The sequence below is a fragment of the Rousettus aegyptiacus genome, unplaced genomic scaffold (genome assembly GCF_014176215.1).
Source record: "Rousettus aegyptiacus isolate mRouAeg1 unplaced genomic scaffold, mRouAeg1.p scaffold_m13_p_1, whole genome shotgun sequence".
NCBI classification, from domain to species: Eukaryota; Metazoa; Chordata; class Mammalia; order Chiroptera; family Pteropodidae; genus Rousettus; species Rousettus aegyptiacus.
This window is the reverse complement of record NW_023416284.1, coordinates 98,622,462-98,645,151: the sequence shown is the minus strand read 5'-3', so window position 1 is coordinate 98,645,151 and position 22,690 is coordinate 98,622,462. Positions and strand designations below refer to the sequence as shown.

Here is a 22,690-nt window from a genome sequence, read left to right as displayed (position 1 = left end):
CCCTTATGTACAGAGGCAGGGATAAAAACCGTGAGATCCAGGTCCATTACCCCATTGCAAACCAGGAGAGAAACTGAAGTTGCCACTGAGTAGTTCCTATGGCAACAGCACACCACCTAGGATCTTACATCTTTCCTAGACTCTGAGAAAGACAGCCTGCTATACGCCTCTCCTTGGGATCTGCCAAGCCACAGGGTGTATCATAGAGAGCTCTGGCTCAGGACATCACTAAGCAAAGAGAGAAAACTTACAAAAGGGGCAGAAACGAAGTGGAACAAAGAATTCCAAGTTAAATAAATGCCGAGTCTCTCTACACAGATTGGGGCCCACAGAGCCGGACTACAAATCCCGGCGTGCTTGGCCGAGTAGCAGCGAAGACTACGTTTCCCAGAGGGTGGTGGCAGGCCGACAGGGGGCGGGGCGGGGAGGGGCGGGGCTGAGGGAGTGGGTGCTGCCCTCTGCCGGGCGCGGCGGGAAGTGGGTGCGGAGTGACAGCGGGAGCCGGGGCGCCCGGCGCGGGGCTCGGTGACAGCAGAGGCGGCGGCCGCTGGCTGGACGTAGGGAGCGGCGGCGGCGCCGACGGCAGCGGGAAGGGCGGACAGGGCGGGCCTCTCTGGTGGCGCCGAGCCGGAGGAGCTCGGGAGGGGAAGGCGGGCGCAGCTCACGGGCCGGACACCTGAACTTGGGACAAGTTGCCGGAGCCCCCGGGCGCGGGCGGCGGACGGATTGACCTTCAGAGCTAGGTGAGCGGAGCCGGGGGGCAAGGGATTCGCCGAGGGCCGGGAATCTCCAACTCAGGCTCCCCTGCCCCCCATCCCGTGGGTCTGGGAGACAGGTGGGTGGATGGGGGTGCGGGCTGGAGAGGGGAGCGGAACCGTGTGCGCTGCGTCGCCACCCACCCCGCTGTCCATCTAGTCCCGGACGCCCGGCGCGTGGCCCGAGCGGCGCTGCCCGCCAGGCGGGAGAGTCCCGGCGGCCCCTCCCTTCAGGCCCGGGGCCGGGGGCGGCTTCTCTGCGACCTTATGTAACCAGGCGGGAGGGGCCGGGGCGGGCATGGGCCTTCCCGGCTCGGGAGCTGGGAGTCGAAGGGGCGGGAGGCGTGGGAGTGAACTTGTAGGAAGTTTGAGGGACCGGTGGGCCCTGCGCCCACTTCTTCTTCCCTGGACGCGGCGGGGGCGGGTGATACAGGGTAGGGCGCCGGAGGTAGGGGAGGCGTGGGGGGGGGGGCCGAGTCCGGCCCTGCCAGGCCCTGCCGGGATGGTCTGGGAGGGCCGGAGCGGCGCCACGCCCCGGGGGCTGGGCTGCTGGGGGGGCGGGTAGAAGTACCATCCCTCCCTCCCTTCCCGTCCCGTCCTCCCCCTCGGTCTCTAGAAGAAGCCGCTTCTGCGCGCGTCTTTGGTATCGCTGAGCGCAGTCTTTTTCTCCCCCTTGCATTATTCCGTGACCTCAGGAGCCCCAACCCCAGCGCTCACCCTCCGCGCACCCCTCTCTCTGTTTTCCTTGGCTTTCTCAGCGATCTGCCCGTCCCGCGAGTATCCGCCCCCCACTTTTCGGTCCCAAATCCCGGAAAGCACGCCCCCTTTCCCCTATTCCTTGAGTCCGCACCGCCCAACCCCAGGCTGTCCCGCCTCCCAAGTCAGCGCACCCTCCCCCTGCCCCCCGGACCCCGGTCAGCTATTTGGCCGCAGCGCGGGCCCTTGCCTCCTGGAAGGGAGCGGGCTGAGGCCAGCTCGGTCCCCGCCCCTCGGCCTCCGCCCCTCGGCCCCCTCCCAGTTAGGGTTCTGGCTTCACGCACGGCTGCTCCGAGCTGCTTCGGGCTGTGAGAGCAGGTTCGCGCCGCAGCCGCCTGGTGCACCCCAGCCTCGCGCCTTGGGGGAGGGAGGGCGGGCGCCTGGGGCGGGGCTCGTCTGCTCGAGTGCCTGCACTGCCCAGGGCTCCCCCCTCCCAGTTCCCTGCCAGTCCCTCACAGCGGAGTCTTGGCCGGATCCCCTGTCCACTCCAGCTGTCGTACTCTTGCCTCTCTGTTCTGGGGACAGTTCTGCGCGGGACATTTTCTGGGCTAAATTTGAGAGCAGTGCTTTGGATTCGCGTTGGATGGAGAAGTGTCACTTAATTACCGCCCAGCCTCCACTCCCCACCCTGAGTGGGGGGGTGCTTAGTCGAGCAGGGAGGATACAAGGCTGGTGCAGGTCCCCCGTGACACCTCTGGGCTGTGTACTCAGGCCCCTGCACTTGCCCTGGCCGAGATTCCACCGACCCAAGACCTGGCACCCTTGGACAGTTGGGCTGGGGGTGACAGGTAGGGGTCTGGTGTCTGGTTTCCTCTAAGGCGGCCAGATGCTGGTGCACTCAGATCAGAATGTAGGTTCTTGGCCTGCTTCCTTTGAGGCCTTTTCTGTGCCCAGTCTGGGAGGCAGCCCCCAGGGCTTAACCTCAGGGAGATCAGTTTGGGGAAGAGACAGCTGCAATAGTTAAAGGCCCTCCTTAGAGGCAGTGCAAGGGGAAGGGCCTACCGCTTTGAGAGCCCTACCTGGTAGTCTGCTGGTATGCCCGTACCATGTCTCAGTTTCCCCAGCTGTGAGAAGAATAACCACCAACTTGGCCCCATTTATTCTGCCTGCCTCTTGGCTGCTGGGACAGGAGAGTGAGAACCAGAGGGGAAATGAAGGGCTGTTTGGGATGACTGTGTTTTGCTTCTCCCAGAGGTGAGCCAATGTTGCTTACAGTGTACGAGGCCTGTTACAGCTGCAGTGCTATTTTGTCTTACTTCAGCTCTGTAAGTTGCAGCCAAATGGGAACCCAGGTCTTTGGTTCCAGGTCTCATGGAAGGGATGCAGGGGTTGGGATAGGCGACATCTCAGGGGAGCACTCAATCCAGGGAGAGCTAGCTAGGCTTCAGAAGGCTGATGGCAGGGTGACTCACATTCAGAGGTGGGCAGGAAGTGGGCCAGGGCAGGCAGGAACCCATCTAGGGTCCTAGAGTAGTGGGGTATCACGTCCCCTGCTGGAAAGTAGGTGGAAGGGACCTCCCCCTTCTCAGGCAGGGCTGCCCTTTGAGGGTCTGGCTTCTGGCCCTGATCCCTCCTGGGGGCTCTCTTTATAGCTGTAATTGCATAATTGGCTGGAGTTTATAGAGTTACTTAGCACCTGCCCCCACAGGGTGTGGCCCAGCCACCCCCCAGCTTCTGTCTCTTCCTTTTCAAAGTCAGCTTGGTTTCTGCAGGCAGCAGGGGTTTCCCCAACCGCAGCTGGCATGAAAGCCAGGTTGGGCCTTTGTCCTAGGGATGGAGGGCATTCAGCACTTGGGGCCCAGCTTGGGGCTGCCCTGGAGATGACTGTGGAAATTGAGTTGGCCTCCTCTGATACAGAGGGAGGGAGCTCAGGATTTCCAGAGCCATCAGAAGTATCTACATCCCAGGATGCAGAGAGTGAATATGTGTGTAATGTGTGTGTCCTTATCTAAAAAGAGGGAAATAAAAATGCACACACCTCAGAGGCTGTTGTGAGGATCAGAGGGGAGCAGTGCCTGGTTCATGGTGAGTCCTTGGAGTATGTGTAATTGATGGGAGTTTGTATGTGTGGTTATAACATTATAGGTATCTAGTTATTTGTGTATAGATAAATTGTGTATATGTGTGTCTATGAGAGTCTAACAATATCATATTAATAATAGAATATTTAACTTTTTATGCTGTAATAGAACAGTGTTATAATAAAACTTAGTTATAAATAATAGCTGCCAACATTTATTGTGTATTTACTCTTTAGAATGAGGTAGGACTCATTATTTTCATTATACTGATTCAGAGAAGTGAAGCAAATTGTTTGAAGTCACACAGCCTGGAAGTGGTAGGGATTCTAACACAGGCCCAGATGACCCCAAAACCCATGTTCTCAATCTCTAAAGACCACTCAGGGTTTCCCAGGAGTTTCTCTCTTAAAAGATGGGGGTGTGGTGGTCTGGGAACCTTCTTTTCTCCATTCAGGTCACCTGCTCTGAGCAAGGTAGGAACTTGTTGAGTTCCCTGCCCCAGGACCACATCTGTCTCCTGGCTGCTCCTTTGAGCCACTGTCACAGGTGATCAGAGGACCTCTGCTGAGAACTCTCTTGACTGGCCTGCGTAGGAGACGGGTTTAGACTAAGGTTCCTGGGTCTCCTTGAAGACCGCAAATGTTAACTTACAGTAAAGCCCTCAGATGTGGAGAAGAAAGGCTGTGGAGACTGATGGGTGAGAATGAGATAACAGCAGAAGTCATGAGAAGAACTCAGAGACCCCACGTTGCCTCAGTCAGGCTATCCGGCTGGGGCAGGTCCCTGCTCCTCTCAGCCTGTTTCCAAATCTTTGAACCTAGATCATCTGTGGGATCCCCTACAATGCGAACCTCCTACAGGTCTCTGGCAAAGGGACCAAAACAAAAGAGGCTTCAGAAAGGGATGGAAGTGGGGTAGGTGGGGAGGCGGTGGAGTGCTGAAGGCTACTTAATAGAGCTTTAGCTAAAGGCTGGCTCTGGTGGAGCAACTAGCCAGTTTTTCTTGGGACACAGCCATAGCCCCCATGTAATGAGCACTGGCCCACGTGTAACTGAGGCAGGGGGTTGTTGAGGGCATAGGTTCTGGGGCCAGGCTTCCTGGATTGGAATCCCAGCGCTGCCACTTAGGAGCTGTGTGTCCCTGGGCAAGTCGCTTAACATCATTGTGTCTCTCTTTCCACACCTAGGAAGTGACGATTACAGTAGCACATACCTAATAATGTTGTAGCGAAGGATAAGCATGCTGTGTTGATGCATGTTGCATGTACAGGACTCAGAATAGTGCCATGTTCAAAATGTTATCATTAATTCTCATAACTCATTTTTTTTTTAATTCTTATTCTCAAGTGAGGAAATAGAAGCTTAGAGAGCTCTATGGAAGAAATAATGACCTATGGGTTGCAAACTGTCTCCCCATCCCCCTCACTTGTGCATCTACCATCTGCATCTTTCCCAGGGCTTTGCAGACTCCTGGCCACAGTCCCCACCACTCCCTGTCGCACCACACACAGCCTAGTCTTCATATTTAACAGGATAGCATAAGAGACTTGGCAATGCCTGCAGCATCTCCACCTGCCCTGCCTGTCCCTTAGGATTCCTTGGGTAGCATCTGGCCTGGTCATTTACTACCTACTCTTGACTCGTGGCTCTTCTTTGCATGCCTTGCCCTGCCCCTCCTCCACTCTGCACCAGAGATACAGATCTCCTTGGTTGTGATGTCACTGAAGAGATAGCTACAATCCCAGTGATAGAGCAGGATTATTGTGCCCACAGGAAGTACTTTACTGTGGGGCAATGGGGCAATGAGTGAGAGCAGAGGGCAGCCCAGAGGGGCAGAAGCAAGAGGGAGAGTCATCAATAATTTTCTTTCCTGGCTCCTAAGTGTGTGTATACGAAGGAGGAGAAATGAATTCTGGTCATCCCAACCCCCGTCCAGCTTCCTTGGAGGAAGGCCTCCTTCTTGGCTCTTATCCACACAGAGAATGTCCCAAAGTAAAATTTGATACCATAGAGATGAATCCAGAAATCTCAATAGACTCTCCAGAAACCCATAGTCTGTATTCTCTCTTCCCAGCCCCTGTTCATGCTGGTCCCCTCTCCTAGCAGCCTGTCCTCTGTTCCCCTCCCTGTAACCAAATCCTCTGTCCATCAAGGTAGACCTTCCCAGGAGACCCAGAGGACTGTTCTATCTGATTGCAGCCCTGGGTGGATGTCATGATTGCCTGGGAGCTCTTAAAAAATACCACTGCATCTGAGTCTTGGGAGAGGGGTCTAGGTATCAATATTTTTTAAAAATCCCCCAAATGATTCTGATGCCTTTTCTCTAAGACAGTGGTTCTCTCACATTTGAGTGAGCATCAGAATGACCTGGAGGAATTGTTAAACTACAGCTTGCCGGGGCCCCACCCCCAGGATTTCTGATTGAGTGGGTCTGGAATCCATAGGTCTGGGATTTGCATTTCTGACAAGTTCTCAGATGATGTTAATGTTGCTGGTCCCCGGACCACAGAAGAACCTACAGCATTGCGGCCAAGAGGTTTCTGATTGCTTTGGGCCTCTTAGGCCTGTCTCCTTTTCGAAACCATGTCCCCAGGGCAGGGACCACTCTGAGACTCTTTGTTCCTCCCCCCAGCCCCTGCTATAGTCACCCCTCTCTTCCCCAGCCTGGCTCTCTGCCCCTGCCTCCTGTTGCACGGACCCATGTCCAGCTGTGTGGTCTTGGCCCCACCCTCTGGGACAAGTGCTCAGAAAATATTTGCTGCTTGATCAAGGGATGAGGTGGACAACGAAGGATTGCGCTAGCCCCGACAGTCATCAGAACACAGGAGAAGTCTAGAGCGCTTGCGAATGTGTCTGGAGCCAGAGTAGTATTATAGGGCTAGGGGAGGTATCTGGAGTGGCCTCCCACGTTGTTGCAGTGAGGCCGTAGAAAGACCCATCATGTTATTTTACTTTCCCACCCTGTGGAGGGCAAGTATTGGATTACTGTTTGAATTGTATTTCTTGTTAATAATAAAAATGCTAAAATGTACAAAAAGCAGCTGGTCCCTTCTCCTTTCCTCACCCAGAATGGAAATGTTTGGAGGGGTAGGGGTGGGAGGGTCACTGCTGGAGGTAGGGTGTCTCCATCACCTTCTAAGAGATCCTGGGCCTTGGGGACAGCAGATAGTTGGGTGACGCTGGGGCTCAACTGTTGGCTGGTGGGGTAGAGTCTTCCTTAGAGGCTTGGGGAGCTGGGGCAATGCCTGGTGGAAGGTGAGAAGAGGTGGTGGCAGGCCCTTCAGCCCTGCAGGGGGAGGCAGGATGAGATTGGTGTCAGAGCCGATCAGTCAGCAGATGAATGGGATGCTCGAATGTCAGCACCCTGGGCACAGGTTTTGGTTCTGTTTTGTTCAATGCAGTACCCTCAGCACCTAGAAGAGATCCTGGTATATAGTGGATGCTCATTAATCTCTGCAGAGTGAGTGAGTGAGCATGACTTGAGCCCCCATCATGTGCCCAGAAATGAGAACACAACAGATGCTATACCTGTGGTCTCTGCTCTGCAGCAGGCTGGGTATCAGCTTCACCATCTAATACTCAGGGACTACGCACAGCTCACTAAGAAAGAGCTCCCTGCCTCTGCCCGGCCTCACTCTGGCGTGGGCCTCATAGTCTGTCCCTCCCTGCAGAGGGTTTGCCAGAACTACCCAGTTCTACCAGTGGGTCTGTGGGGTGGGGCTTGGTTTGTTTTCTCCTGTTTGCCAAGGGAAGTCACAGCCTGTCCTCTGCCTTGTTTATAATTGGTTTGAGGACAGCACCTGCCTCAGCCCCCGGCAGTTCTGAGGGGTGCTGAGTGACACACTATACTGTCCACCCCCTACTACCTCTCGTCCCCTCCTGGCTCTAGCCAGGTGCGCTCTCAGCTGCCTCTGCCAGTGCGGTTGCTGGCCGGCTTTGCTGAGGGTGGATTGGGGCTATGGGACCAGGGGCCTTAGAGGCCAGCTGGTGCTGCCCCCATGTATCAAGGGGAAGGGACCAAGGCTCAGAGAGAGTGAGGGCACCGCTCCAGCACCCCATGGCCTTGAGCACTGTTGGGGTCAATAGGCATGAACTGAGTACCTCTTAGGTACTTGGTGCAGAGCCGGCCCAGAGGGGTGATGGGAATAAGGACACAGCTCCTCCTCAAAGCTGACAGCCTGGCAGGGAATTTCAGTAACCACAGAGGACAGAGAAAGGCAGAGCGATGTAAGATTGGAGAGAATAGTGTCCTAAATGAATGTAAACGTGTCCACATCTGACCCTTCACTCTGAAAAGCGTTCTTCCTTGGTCTGGAGAGAGTTTTTACAAAGGGGCTTGTGCCAGTGTGGTGACCTTGGTTCAGCCCTTCCTATCCACAGGGCCCCATAGTACTACTGCCCCCTGGGTCCTCTCACCTGGGGGTTGCCACTGCAGGCCTGGGAGGCATCCCTCTTGGGCAGATCCTTTCTTCCAGAAGGACTAGAGGCCACTGAGTATGAGAGGAGGCCACATGGAGGCTTCCTGAGCCACCATCTGCCACTCGGAAGCCCTGGGTCATGAGGGATATGGTGCTAAACTGGGCCCAACAGCTCAGGCCCCTTTGGAGCTGCCTGTTGCTGAGCCCGAAGACTTGGGCCTGCATCCTCAGGCAGTGTGTCTTCTCCCCAGCCCCTGCCAACTCCAACACCTTCTGTCCTTCCCCTTTTTCCTTCTTTCCCCCCAACCGATCTCTCTAACCCTCCATTTAGTTCCACTGCATCTGGAGCACTGGCTCTCAGTGCATGTACGTCTCTCTCTCCTGCTCTCTGTCCCAAGTCTTCATACTCTATTTCTTTTTCCTGCCTCCTTCTTCTTTTAGTATGTTCAGAGGGTGCCTGGGGCTCACCCTGCTCCTTCAATGCTTGCCCACATGAGCCTCCGAAGGGCCCAGAGGAATGGCCCAAGGCAGGGTGAGGTGGGTGGGAAGGTGCCCAGCCTGAGGCAGCACCCTGCCCTTGGGCAGTTAGGGGCATTTGGTGGCTGGGATGCCCTGGGAGGGTGAGAAATGAAAGCGGCTGTGGTGTCCAGCTCTTATGGGCTGAGGGGCAGCCAGTAGCCTGGGCCAGCTGGGGGAGTCCCTTTAAGACAGCCTCAAATATCACTGGATACTCCAGACCTCTGACAAACTATAGGTTCTTATCCAGTTTGTTTGGCCTAATTATAGTTTTGGTCTAATTTTCAAAGCCAGGTATGAGCAGATATATTTATTTATATATCATCTTTTTCTTGCCCTTTTATTGTGAAGTATAGAATATTGCTGAAAGAACATAAACATATATGTAATGTAATAAAGAATTATGAAGGTGAACACCCAGATAAGCACAACCCAATGGAGAAACAGAATGTAGCCTGCATTCCACAGTCAGCTTGTGTGCCTGCTGTGGTCACAGCCCTCCCTCCCCAAGAGGTAACCATAATCCTGACCTTTCTAATGGTTACTTCCTTGCTTTTCTTTATCATGTAACCACCTATGTCTGTTGCCTTTAGCAAAAGAGTTTAATTTTGTCTGATTTTAAATTTAATACAACTGGAATGACATTGAACATGTTCTTTTGTTATGGTTTTCCCACTCAGCTGTTTATTTGTGAGATTCACAGCAGTAGTGTGTTCATTTTCATTGCTGTGTAATATTCCACTGCATGATCTTGCTACCATGTTTGTATCCATCCTGCTACTTGTGAACATTTGGGTTGGTTTCCCTTTTTTGGCTACTATGAACAATACCGTAAGAACATTTTTGTATGTGCTTTCTAGTGCATTGGTGTATACATATATATTACTCAGAGTGAAATTTCTAGAGCATATTTCAACTTTAGTAAATATTGTGGTGAGTGATTATACACAGCACCTGAGTTCCTGTTGCTCCGTATCCTTGCTGACACTTGGTATTGGCAGACTGTTTAATCTCTCTCTTGCTGAAAGTGTGTAGCCGTGCCTCATCATGGGCATAATTTGTATTTCCCTTCTCCTTTTTTTATTAAACTGTTTTTGTTTATGTTTGCTGACATGCATGATATATTCATGCATTGGTTATTTATAAGCACTTTATGAGAAAAGCATATATTGGGGGTGCTCATAAATTTTTACTCAGATGAGTGCATGATCAAAATAGTTGAAAGACCATTGTAAGATTGAGTGCCGGGGAGGGAGTAGTTTCTAGGTTGGGGTGGGAGGATGGTCTTGGGAGGAGACCCTCAAGTGGCAGTGCCTGCTAATAGGGCAGTCTCTGCCTAGAAGGTATTGAGCCCACTGAATACCCACCAGCACCTTCAGGCCCTCCCGCCGGGCACATCTGGTAAAGGAGGAGGGAGGCTCTAGGGTTAGTGGCCCCAGCAGATACCCTTCAATGTCGAATTGGCAAGTGCTCATCTTTCAGGGGTTTCTAGGGCAGTAGTTCTCATCCGGGGGTGATTTTGCTTCCCAGGTGACTTTTAGCAATGTCTGATGATATTTTTGGTTGTGATAGCTCAGTGAATGCTACTGGCATCTAGTGGGTAGAGACCAAGGATGCCGCTAAATGTAGTAAAATTCTCAAGACAACCCTACAACAAAGAATTATCTGGTCCCAAGTGGCAGTTGTGTGGAGGCTGAGAAAGTCTGGTCTGGGAAAAGAGTCAGGGAACAGATTTGCCATGAACTTGTTGCATGGCCTTAGAGAAAGCACTAAATGCTTTGAGCCTAAGTTTCCTCATCTGAAAAGGAGAGTGGCAAGGGTTGCTGCCCCCTTCCCTCCATGGGGCTGTTGTCAGGGGAGGGAGGGCTGTGTGGAAAGAGGGGAGAAGGCGGCTGCATGGCGTTTCGAGGAGCATCCTGCGAAGGGGCCTGCAGCTGGTATTTCCAGGAGAGGGAGGGCTTTTTCCAGCACCAGCCCTGCCCCCTTGACTATGCTCCCTTTTCTGCTGAGCTGGAGGAGTCAGGTGACCAGCCATGAGCCTCGGTCCTCTTTTCTGCTACTCTAGGCCTCAAAAGGCTATGGGGGCACCGCCCTGAGAGCCCCAGCCTTTTGATGAGGGCTGCAGAAGTAAGGGGCTTTCTGGGGAGGCCTGGGGCCCAGGTAAAACCGTTTCTGACTTTGTCCTTGGCTTGGTGGGAGTCCAAGGGTGTGTGAGGCAATAAGAGGTGCTTATCACACTCTTTATCTGAGGCCGCATTGCAAGTCTTGGCACTGAAGGGTGGGAGCCAGAAGTCATTCTTCGGGGCTCTGCATACCCAAGTCAGCATCCTGCTCATCACCCTCTGTGTCCTTCCAGAGTTTGCTATTCCAGGGAGGGGCCCAGGGTTGGCCCAGAGTCAGGGTCAGAAATCCCTGGGCCTCTCTGACCTCCTGTTCTGAGGCTCACCTCATCTCGGTGGCACCTCCCACCTTCTCCAGGAGCCATGGCCTGTCTCATCTTCCCTCTGCTACGCTACCCCTTCCTGAAAAATACTCTCAACGAAAGGGCCTAGTAAAGTCATCCATCTTGAGGTGCAGGTGACTGACAACAGCTTAATGATTGGTAGCCTTTCTTGACAAGGGGTATTTACCTACCAAAGATGGGAATCCCTTAGCTACCAGAAAGAAGTGCTAGTACAATGTCAAGTGTCTTTGACAGGCTGTTAGAGAAGAACTTTGGGGACTGATGAACCTCTGAAATCACATGTGTAGCAAGAGCATTTTCCCACAAGTGGAAATCGTTTGGTGGCTCAAATCTTCCCAGAGCTTTAGAGAATACACTTGGTCTCAGAGTCCATTTCAAGGCGGGCTATAGTAAGACTGTGAACTGGGAGTCTGGAGGCCCTGTGAAGGCCCAAGGCCGAGGTAACAGGTATGTGGTTTAGTCAGAAAGGTGGTGAACTGTGGGGCTTCCAGCCGAGAGGGCACATGTCTCCGGGAGGGGCTGCGAGGATAGGTGGTTTAGGATTAGGCCCGCACTGGGCCTAGTAGGATTCCCGCAAATTCTTGATGTAGTGGCTGGCCAGTGTGGCCTGGGGCTCTGTGAGGCCAGGCCATGTAGGTGGTGGGTGGTTGTCAGGGGCTCAATCTGGGAGGAGGCAGGGACACTATAGGTGGCCTAGAGTCCTGGATTGGTGAGATTGGAGCTGGGAGTCTGTCTGTGTTGGGTAGACTTGTGGGTGAGAGAAGCCTTCCGGGCGTGTAGTTCCCTGTGTGCTGTGAGTAATGGCCACATTTGCAGCTCCCAGGGGATTGTGTAACTTCCTCTCAGGCTGAGGTGCAGGGGGGCTGGGTGAGAAACAGTGCTGGGGAAAATGAGGAAATCGGGGCTGGGGCAGGGGCATGGTCCTGGGCTCTGGCCCCCTGAGAAGTTGTCTTTGAGGAGGCGGGCGAGTAGGGATGAAGCTCACAGGCTATACTGGCATGGGGATGTCTTTTGAGCAGGGCCACGACTGGGCAAGCAGGTTGCCCAGGGGCGGTGCTCCTGCCTGGGTTCAGAAAAGAGAAGACAAGGCTCCCCTGAGTTTGATGGTGGAAGGTATGTGAAATTAAGAGTCATAGTAGCTGGCTGCCAGCCTCATCTTTGAGGAGCTGTGCAACCATGGGCTGTTTAAACCCTTCCTGCCTCTTCTCATCTCCCAGGCTTGTTTGGGGGCCCTGGTGAGAAGGTAATGGGCATGATGTGCTTAGTGCGGCACCGGCCAGGCCACAGAAAACACCTGCTTACATCAGAGATTGGGAGCAGTGACTGGAAGTGCCTGGCTGGGTGTGCAGTACCAGCCCACTTGGGTTCAAATCCTGGCCCTGCCACTTTGCAGCTACGTGATCCTGGTAAGTTACTTAGCCTCTTGGTGCCTCAGTTTCCTCTTCTATTAAATAGAGATGACAGTTATAGCACCCACCAGGTGGTTTCATCGTGAGGATCAAAAGACTGAATACATGCCCTGAACAGCACCTGGTACCAGGGAGGAAACGCTTCACACATTTTACTGTTGTGTGAGCATGTTTACGTGCCCAGAGTTCATGGCGATTATTTTTGATGGTGGAGATTTGAGTTAGAACTAGGGTTAATAATAAGAACTCGTGTTACCCAGGCCATACTTCATGTCAGGTGCTGTGTCAAATGCTTGGCCTGTATCAGCACCTCCCTCACAGGCACCTTGTGAGGTGGGTGCTTTTATCACCCCCATTTCATAGATGAGGACTTGGAGGCACAGAGGGATTGAGTGACTTGCCCCCGGGCAATGATATCAGTGAGGAGGGACAGCGTAATGGTCCCTTTAGCATGGAGGTGGACCCCTGTCTTCATCCCAGCCCCTTCTCTGCGTTTATCTAGAGGTGGGTGTGGAAGAGGGAGCAGGGTCTCCTGTGAGGGTTGCGATGGTTGACCTCGTAACCTGTGGGCTCGGGCCCACCTCCAATCAAGTAAGCAGTCAGTATAAAGAATTAAGTTACTATAGGGAATGGCTTTTTAGTAGATAGAATTGGAGCGGACTTTTTTGGGATGAGTTTCCTGCCAGTGTGAGAACTTAAGAGAGGGCTAAAGACCAGCTGGAGTGATGAATGTGGCTCCAACTTCAGCCAGACCTGGTTTTGTATTCTGTCTGAGCCATTTACTGTGTGACCTTGGGCCTCAGTTTCCTCCCATGTAAGATGGGGGTTATAGTAGTCCCAATATCCTTGAGGATAAAATCTGATACCAGAGTAGGATGCTTAGCACAGGCCTGGCCTGGAGTAAGTGTCCCACAAATGGATGCTTTTATTAGGCACCTGTTGTAGAGGGGATCAGGTACTGGGCAGGGAGTTTGGGCCAGAGATATCCCTAGAGGGTAGTTATTTAAACTGTGGACTGGGCCACTAATTGGACCCTAATCTGGCCATGAAATCAGCTTAGTGGGTCTTAATGAACATTTTTTTAAATGAAAAGGAGAAAAAAATCTAACTGTATTGCACAGTATTGGTAAGGGCTGTTTTGTGCAACTTTTTTTTTTTGCTTCATGCTCATGTGTATACATTCTCTCTCTTTCTCTCTCTCTCTCTCTCTCTCTCTCTCTCTCTCTCTCTCTCTCTCTCTGTATGTACTAGATCAAATAAAAAAAAATATTTTTCATGATCAAAATATTTGGGACCACTGCCTTAGAGATTGTCTCCTTCCTGCTCAGGGGTTAGTAAGCCTGCAGTGTTTATGAAGCACCTACTGAGTGCAAGACCCAGCACCGCAGGTCGGGGACTAGACTGGGGAGTCAGGGCCCAGTTCTTAGCAAGGTGTACGTGAGTGAGTGGGCCCTGTAGGGGTCAGCAGAGGCAGAGGGTGAGGTGGTCAGGGAGCGCTTTCTGGGTGACGACACATGTTAGATGGGGCCAGTGAGAGGAGACAATGCCTGAAGTGAATGGTTGGCACCTTGGGAGGTGGGGCTCCCTGTCAGTGGAGCGCTGCAGGCCCAGGCCTGGCGGAGGTGCCCATGCTAGCTGGAGAGAGAGGGGTGAGTGAGGGTCATCTCAGGGCTCTGGGCAAGGGCTGTACCCATCTCCTCTGGCTGGGGTAGGGAAGAGGAAGACTCAGGGTTACTGATGCTCTCATATACCCAAGACTTTCAGGATCGAAAGTGACTGGATGAGATCCAGGGCCCATGGCTCAACCATTTCCTCCTCACCCCTTTGGCCCCTGGGAGTCTCTTGAGCCTTCTCTTTCTTTTTGCTGCCCCAGCTGATCTGGTGGGTCTGGCCTGGGACCTGACTTAGCCCTGAGCCCTGGTCCAGGAGACGGAAGCCTTTATACTACTTAGATCTGTGTCCAGGGCAAATCAGGGCCTCGGTTTCTTCACCTGTAAAATAGGCTTACTAACCCCTGAGCAGCCAGCCTCATGGGTGGTGATGCTCATCTTGTGACCTAACATCGAAGAGCTGTGTGTAGGAAGTATAGAGAGCCCTGGGTGGGTTGTTATTGTCATCTCTAACACCAAGAAAGCTGGAGAAGGTCATGAGGACATCAGCTGCCCGGCTGGAGAGGCCCCTGCCTCCTACCCTGTGACCTGAGGCTGTGGGGCAAGGGTAGGAAGAGGCCTGTGACCCATGCTGAGCTGGGGATATCCCCAGCTCTGTGGGGGTAGTGGCCTTTTAGAGGCTTCAGAGGATGAGATCCAGGTTTGCCTGGGTCTGGGAACCCCAAATTTCAGAATTCCCACATACATGGGACACCTTAGGAGCCCCAGCTTGGAGGTCAGTGTTGCCAGATGGGGGGGGGGGGGCAGTGCCCTGGGACTGACTGGCAAAGGCCAGTTTCCGGGAGGCCAAGGGTAGCTTCTGGCCTGCTGAGCCTGGAGCCCAGAGGCTCAGGTGGGAGCTCCCGTAGAAGAGAGTGGTATTTAACGATAGGTCACATATACTGTGCACCTCCCTCCCATGTGCCAGGCACTTTGTTAAGCACTTTTGTATATTTACAAATATGATCTTCAAAATAACCTAATACATGAGTCTTTTATTATGCTGTTTTATAAGTGGGGAAACTGAGGCTGGGATGGTTGTGTCTCGCCCAAGGTTATCCAGCTAGTAAGTGGCAGAGCTGGGCTGAGGGCATGAGTTCTGGATTCCAGCTGCCAGGGTTGAAATCTGAGCTGTACCACTTACTAGCCATGTGACCTTGGACAAGTGACTGAATCTTTCTTACCATTAGCTCTGTGAAATGGGGATGACAGCAGTGCATTCCTCAAAGGGTTGTTGGGAGAATTACATGAGATAATAGAGGTAAAGAGCTTAATGCATAATGAGGGAGCAATAAGTGGGATCTGCGTCACCATCTCTCCTACTTGTAGTGTGATCCTGGGTCAGTTTTCTGCTCTCCCTTGGTCCCAGTCTCCTCAGTCGTGTGGCATAGGGTACTGGCACCTTCCTTGCCCCTCTCAGTAGGGTTGTTGAGGATCAGATGAGATTAAAGGCCTGAGTGGGTCCTGAGGGAGGCCCTCATAGAACAGAAGTGCTAGACTCCCCCAACCCCCAGGACCTATAGCTAATTGCAAGGTCCTGTTGCATCTCGTTTGGGCCTGCTTCAAGTTTTCATGTTTCCTGCTGGGCCCGCAGACATTTGAATTGGAGACCCCAAATTTACTCAGGCATTTCCCAATGGTAGAAGGTGGAGTATGAATCATAAAAGAAAAAAAAATTTTTTTTTTTGATGCAGGACTTCTCACAGCCTTTGATACACTAATATTCATTATGTACTCCCAATATATAGTCATGGTATACGCCAGGATATCTCAAAGGCCTGATATTCAAAGCTCCACCTTCCAGATGGTGGAAGAGATCTAGAGGGTGGCCTAGGAAATGATTTTCCCAGATCATGCAGTTATTTCTTCTAACAGAGCTGGGACTAGACCCCAGGGCTCCGGAATCCAGGGCCAGCGCTCTGCTCAGGACACTCCCTGCTTTCCCTTCTTCTTAGAGAAATGCGTGAGGTGCTGCTCCCTTCCTAAAGATGCTTCACTGTTTCCTGGCCCCCTCCCTCTGGCTCTCAGCAGCATTAGAGGGCATCTCATTCCCTCTGGACACTGCTGGGAGATGCGGCTGTACCCCGCATATGGGCTCCTGAAGTTACTTTCCTGGCTGGGGGATGGCAGTAAGCCTTCATGCCAGTTGCAGGGTCCCTAGCAGGTTAATTCAGTTTTCTGAGCCCCAGTCTCTTCAACTGTGTAATGAAACTCATCCTCTAGTCTATCATCTGGAGTTATTAAGAGGCTCAGCTTGACATTGTATGTGACTGTGCTCCATTGATTTTCAATTCACATGCAGATGTCCATGAGTTTAACAATTCTTATCATTTCTGGGGCTGATGAGGGAATAACGTGGGGAAATGAGGGAGCCCCCTGGCCGTGGAATCTGGCATGGTTTGGACTCCTAAGTTGCGACACATGCCCACTTTTGATGGCCGCCCTTTGGTAGATTGCTATCCCTTCCCGCTCAGTTCCCCTGATCACCTATAGAGCAGAGTGGCCAGTGTGGCTGACCCTAGGGACCTGTTTCACAGGTGCGACATGAGGGGAGGGGAGCTGGGGCATGGAGGCCTGGTTTCCTGCAGGGAGCCGGTGTTAGAGTTGGGAAGAAAGCCCAAGTGTCTCGGCGTCTCGGTGCCGCAGAGCAGCTTCGCCTTGAGCAGGGCGGTCTTCTCCAGCTCTGCTCCTTCCATTCCCTGCCCTTCATGTACGGGGCTGGCTACCTGGGCGTGCATGTGGCCATGCCCATGGCTCTGTCCACATGCCAATAGCGGTATAAATACCCCAAGTCCTCTGGGGACTGTGGGGGGCTCCGAGTGAAAGGCCAGGGGGTCATCCAGGCTGGGTTGGGAGGTGGAAGGAGGTGGTGCCTTTCTGGCAGAGAGTGTCCTATCCAGGAGGGCTGTTTGCCTGATTTATTCTTAGCACTGACTCATTACAGAATCTATTTTAAGTTCTAAGTGTTGCCAACATCTGGTGCAGCCAGTTCCGAAGGGGGTGGGGGTAGCAGGGGTGACCCCTTTGGGCATTGCTGGGGACTGGAGCCTCTGGTGGGAGAGCAAGGACAGAGACTTCTACTTCCTACACCTGTCACAGCTTGAAGCTGGGTATGCAGTAGACAGCCAGTTTATGCTTGTGCATTGATTGCTCTCCCATGATCTCATCATTCTAGCTCCAGCTCCTAGTTGGGGGGTGGGGGTAGGGGGAGGTGGGTGGGATGTTACCATCCAGCTGGAGAGCACAAGCTGGTGGTACTCATCAGATAGGCTTTCCCACATCTAGCCCTCAGGGGTTCCAGTTGGCCTCTGACCCCTGCAGAGGGGGGCCTCAGAGCGGGGAGGCAAGCCCCAAGCTGGGGCATTTGTTACAGCCACCACCGAAGGAGGAGCAGCAGATGTTATGGGCCAGACTACCTGGAGTTGAGTCCTGGCTTTGCTGCTTCTAAGCTGTGTGACTTCGCGCAAGTCATCAACCTCTCTGTGCCTCAGCTTCATCATCTGTGAGATGAGAATGGGAGTATAGGGTTGTGAAGATTAAATAAAATAATAATATATGAAGTGCCCAAACATAAGTGCTATGTAATAGGGAGGTGGTGGAATTTTTATTATTTTTATTGTTATTATTACTAATGAGAAGCTGTGTATGTGCTGTGTTGTTGGAGTGAGCTGGGTAGGAGGCTTCTCAGCTTTTCTCTGACTGAGGTGAAACTTGGGATCTGGCTCAGAGGGAGTGGTAATACGCAGGCATCATGATGGTGGCCGTTTCCGCAAGGCTACAGAGAGGGGTCAGGGGCATGCAGGGCTTGGAATGTGGACTTTGTCCTTCACGGGCTGGGTGAGTCACTTAACTTTTCTGTGCATCGATTTCTTAACCTACAAGATGATAATATGTAGTCCATAAGATTATTGTGGGAAATAAAGCTTCCGATGTTTGTGGGGCATTTTTCCCCGTGCGGGGCCCATGGCAAGAGCTGAATCCACGAGCCTTTTCTTTGCTGTGTCCCTTCCCCATGTGGGGGATAGGGCGCCGTTGCCTTGAATGCTGGGGAGGAGAGCCTGGCCTGGAGGCTTGGGGAGGGGCTTTGGCACCAGCTCTGCCTCAGCTATGGGATCATATGTGTTACTTACCTCCCCTAGGCAGAGAAAACTGTGGTTTTCAGACTTTTCCTCAGAACCTCAGGGGGTGCTTTGGGGGCCCCCAGTTGGAGGTCAGCAGAAAAAACTGTACTTTTTGGACTTTTCCTCAGAACCTCAGGGGGTGATTTGGTGGCCCCCAGTGGGAGGTCAGGTGGTCCAGCCCTCTCCCCTCCCCACAGAGCTGCTTCATTCTCATGTTCTACATATCAAAGTTCTGGGTAAATTTTGTCTGAAAATGGGGTTCTACTGTTGGGTGATGTCCCGAGCTCCTTGTCATCTGATGTCTGTGCTCTCTGACTTGGCACTGACTCTGGGGGAGGGGGTCTGGTGTGCCCTGTGAACTGATGCCCAGATGGTACTGGGGCTCCCCACGGGATGTGAGGGCACAGAGGGGGCTGCCAGGCCACTCCTTCCGGGAGAGGTTTGAGCTGCCTGCAGGACGTGGGTGCCTTGAAGACAAAACTCAATCCCAGAAGCAAAATCTTCCAGGAAGGAGCAAGGGTTGAACTTGGGCGGAAAAGCCCCTGCCACAGCGCTGGGATGTAGTAGGTGCTTAAGAAGTATTTGAAAGTAATTAATGAAGCGATACCAGCTAAGCATCCCAGAACAGTGGTCCCTCTGACACCGCGGCACATCTTCCCCTCCGCCCTCCTCTCCCTTCTCTCCCCTCACCCTGCCTTCAACATCCACTGCTTTGTTTGACCAGCTTTAAGCCACTCCAGCCAGCCCCGGGGCCCAGGCTCAGCCTTGCCCAGAAACTTGAACCAAGACCCTTCTACATGAACCTCAGTTCATTCATCAGTAAAATGAGAGTGATTGGCTCAGCTACAGACAGCCCCTTCTGGCTCTTATGGCTTCTGTTCTCAGGGCAGGCCTGTCTCTCTCTCTCTCTCAATCTCTGTCTCTCTGTCTCTCTCTGTCTCTCTCTTTCTCTTTCTGTCTCTCTCTTTCTGTTTCTCTCTCCGTCTCTCTCTCTGTCTCTCTCTCTGTCTCTGTCTCTCTCTCACACACACACACTCACATTTACACACACACACTCATGCACACAGTCATGCATACACGCACACACATGAAGGGCTTGGTAGGCCTGGTCGTGGAAGGTTGATCCCTCTCCTAGGCAGAAGTCCTCAGGTTCTCTGGAGGTGAAGATTCATGGGCCGTGGGGCCCCATGGGGCCTCCAGGATGTGGTGTGCTTGAGCTGTAACTCAGCTGGGCGGTGGGGGCCTGTGGGTGTGAGGGGAAGGGTAGGTATCCAACTATGTCCACTGGGCTGGGGCCGCCACTGTGACTTTCATGTGTGACCTTCTGGGAGTGTGGGCAGTAGCCATAGGGGCACATATTTGTGTTGTTATGACTGGGTGTGAGGGTGTGTGTGAATCAGGCCAGTGAGGGAGCAACGGCGGTTATCTCCTGTTGCCAGAAGCTTCCGAGGCTCTGAGGAGAATGGAAAGTGATTCATGTAAAGGAGCCCCATCTCCACATTTTGGCCACAGCCCTAGGTATAGGGGGGCCAGGCTTCCTCCCTTTTCCCGCACAGCAGAGGCCTATGTCCCCTCTCCCCGCTTGCCTCAGATCCAGTTTCTCAGGCAGGGGTAAGTAGGTACTTTGACCTGCATGCAGTCTGATACCACTCTCAGAGGCATTTCACGGTGGTCCATGCCTACAGTTGTAGTAGTGGGGGGCCAGGAGGTCTTCAAGACCCCACATCCGGGCCCTAGGTAATCCCCTGCACCAGAAGTAGCCTGCAGCGGCTGGGGCTGGGACGCCCTGGTCAGTACCCCATCACAGCCGAGTGGTTTTCCAGCTCGAGAAGACCTGCCAGGCAGGGGAGAGGAGAGACTCCACCTGCCCACCACCTCCTTGACATCCTGGCTGTAGCCAGCCGGTGACTCATTCCCCCGGGGAGTGAGCCACCTTCTCTCTCGGAGCACCCTGGGTCCCTACTGCTGAGCCCAGGTCCCCATCTGTCTGAGGAGTGAGGGGTGAGGCCCTCTGTCTGAGAAGGGGGCCCCAGAAGACTTTTCTTGCACCCTCTCCTGGCACCACAGACTTCATCTTCCCTTTGCCCGCAGGGAAGGCTGTGGCTCTAGATTACATAATGGTCCAAAATGCCTCACAAGTGAGCAGCCCAGCCCAGAGGCTGGATTCAGGAGTTCCTATTCCCCAGTGCCTGCCACCGGGCATGTCCCCATTCCACTGCCTGGGCTCACTAGGGGAGAGGGTGGGGCCTGCCTTCCCACCCCCCATAGGGCTGTGCAGCCTGGGAGGGGGCGGGGAGGCCCTCTCGAGGGAAATGAATTCCTGGCCTGACCCCAGATGCCAGCCTGCCCAGCTCTGCTCCAGGGTAACGCTGGGTGCACACACAGCCCCATTGTATGCCTGGGCCCCGTGCCCGCCATGGGCCTGGCACCAGCTCTATCAGCAGCAGTGGCTCCGTCAGCTCCTCTGCACCCTCTTTCTTGGGCCCATGGCCTTGGGCCCCTGGTGAAGAGGAAGAAGGAGGACTGGAGATTAGGGTGTGTTTCCTGGGTGGAGGAACCATTCAGATACTTGAGGGGCCCAAGGAATATATTTATTTCTCTCATCAACCTTGAAGTACAAGAGCAGGGAGCATTATCCCCCATTCATGTGAGGAAATCAAAACATTGAGAGGCTTCAGTAACTTGCCCTGGCTCACACAGCTAGCGAGTGGTGGAACTGGGGGTGTTGAGCCCAGGCAGCCTTGGGTCCAGAGTCTGTGCTCTGTATCACTTACCATGCTGCACACCCAACTTCCAGGTCAGGGTTCAGGAAAAGGTAAGCCTCCTTCTTTCTATAGCCCAACTTTGGAGTTCAAGACCAGCTACTTTCTGGGAAGTATTGTCCACAGATGGCAGGGGATCCTGGAACAGTAAGGTGTAGAGTCCCCATGTGCTTGTGAGAAGCATGGTAGTTAATTGCCAAGGACAATGCTGGTGGCTGGGCAGGCAAAGTAGGTCTCCGGAGCTGGAGGGCAGCTCTGTGCCTCAGTTTTCCTGTTCTACCTACATTGTATATCCCCTGTGCTCCTTGGGAGGGCACAGGAATGCAGAGGTGAGGTATGGCCAGGGCTGGGGCCTGGACCCTCACCTCCTTTTCCTGTGCTTCGCAGGCTGGCAGGCAAGCCCCTCCTTCCCCAGCCTAGACCCCCCTGGAGGTGGGGGTGATAAGGCCTCCGGTTGTTTCTATTCTGAGAGTCCGACCTGAGCTGCCCCATCTCCTCAGGTTTCCTAGGATCCTGGGGAACCTGCTGAGGGGGCGGCCCAGCTCTAGTATGTGAGAAGGTCCCACCTCTGCCTTGAACCCATGCCCTTCAGGCCAAGATGGAGGGTGTCCAGACACAACTTTTATGGGGTCTGCCTTGTTTCTCATTTTTTGGGTTCAGCTTACCCACTGTATGAGCCCTGACCCCCTGGGGCTGGGTAGAGCTGAAGCATCTCACTTTTCCTCGGCCCACCCGCCTTGTCCCCTGTCTGTCCTGGGCATGAGGCCTGTTTCCCACCTTTGGTGCCACCTCAGCCCTCTTAGCAAACAGACAGGCATTCTGCAGTGACCACAAGATTGTTCAATACCAGGGCTGGGCCATGGGGACAGGTGGGGAAGAAAGAAGCTGGAAGGGGACACCGAGGCCGGCTCTCCTCTTACCCCACACACCCTGGAGCCTCACTTCCTTCTCCACTCTGTTTGGATTCACCTTTCTCCATTCGTGCCACCACCACCAACCAGTCAACACATCGTCATCCAAGGCCACGGGAGTGGGCACGTCTGAGGGCTTCTAGAGATGAGTGGGGGTTGCACAGTCTGTGGAGGGGTGATGGGGCAGCATCTGGAGGCCCACATTGTTCTGGGGAGAGGGAGTGAGAATGGCTCCTGCCTGAGCCCAAGGCTTGCTTAAGGAGGGGGACCCTGGATGCCTTGAAGGCCTGACTAGGGAGTTTGGACTTTATCTGGCAGACAGTGGGAAGCCATTGGGGACGATTGAGCAGGGGATGCTCCATCTTTCTTTTTGCTCAGTCCATTTTGTTTCTGCTCCATTGTTCTCTCGGGCCTGTTTTCTTTCTTTATTTCTCCAAAGACAGTAAGCTCTTCTCTCTGCTCTTTAATCTCTTCTCTTTGATCTCTGCTCACCCCCCATCCCACATATCCACACTCTGGTCTTGGCTTCTCCTGCTCAGCTGACCTGGCCCGTTCCCTCTGCCCTGCGTTTTTTTGGCTTCCTCTTCCTCTCCCTGGCCCCTGACCCACCTTCCCTGGGGTAGGGGTTGGGTGGAATTGGACTTGAGGGGAAAGGGATACATGGTGGGAACTGGCGTGACGGTGACTGAGCCAGGAGGATACCCTCTATTCTGACATAGCCCTTCACCCTTCAGGGAATACCCTCCTCCCATAATGTGGCTAAGGCTCATCAGGAAGATCTTACTTTGCATTTGTCAACATGATAAATGGAGATACAGATTTCTCTAAAAGAAAAATTAGAGTGATAGGCTTTTGTTTTCTTGTTATTCAATTTAGCAGAAAGGGATATTGACCCAGATGGGAATCAGA

The 22,690-nt window shown here is 53.3% G+C and overlaps 1 protein-coding gene across 1 annotated transcript in view; it reads left to right on the top strand.

Annotated features, from left to right (window-relative positions):
* The first annotated feature begins 490 nt into the window (after positions 1-490).
* TFEB (transcription factor EB) overlaps positions 491-22,690 on the top strand; it is a 45,380-nt gene continuing 23,180 nt past the window's right edge. The window contains exon 1 of the mRNA XM_016128662.2: positions 491-743. The gene's annotated coding sequence lies outside the window, so the exon portion shown is untranslated. The remainder of the gene's footprint in view (positions 744-22,690) is intronic.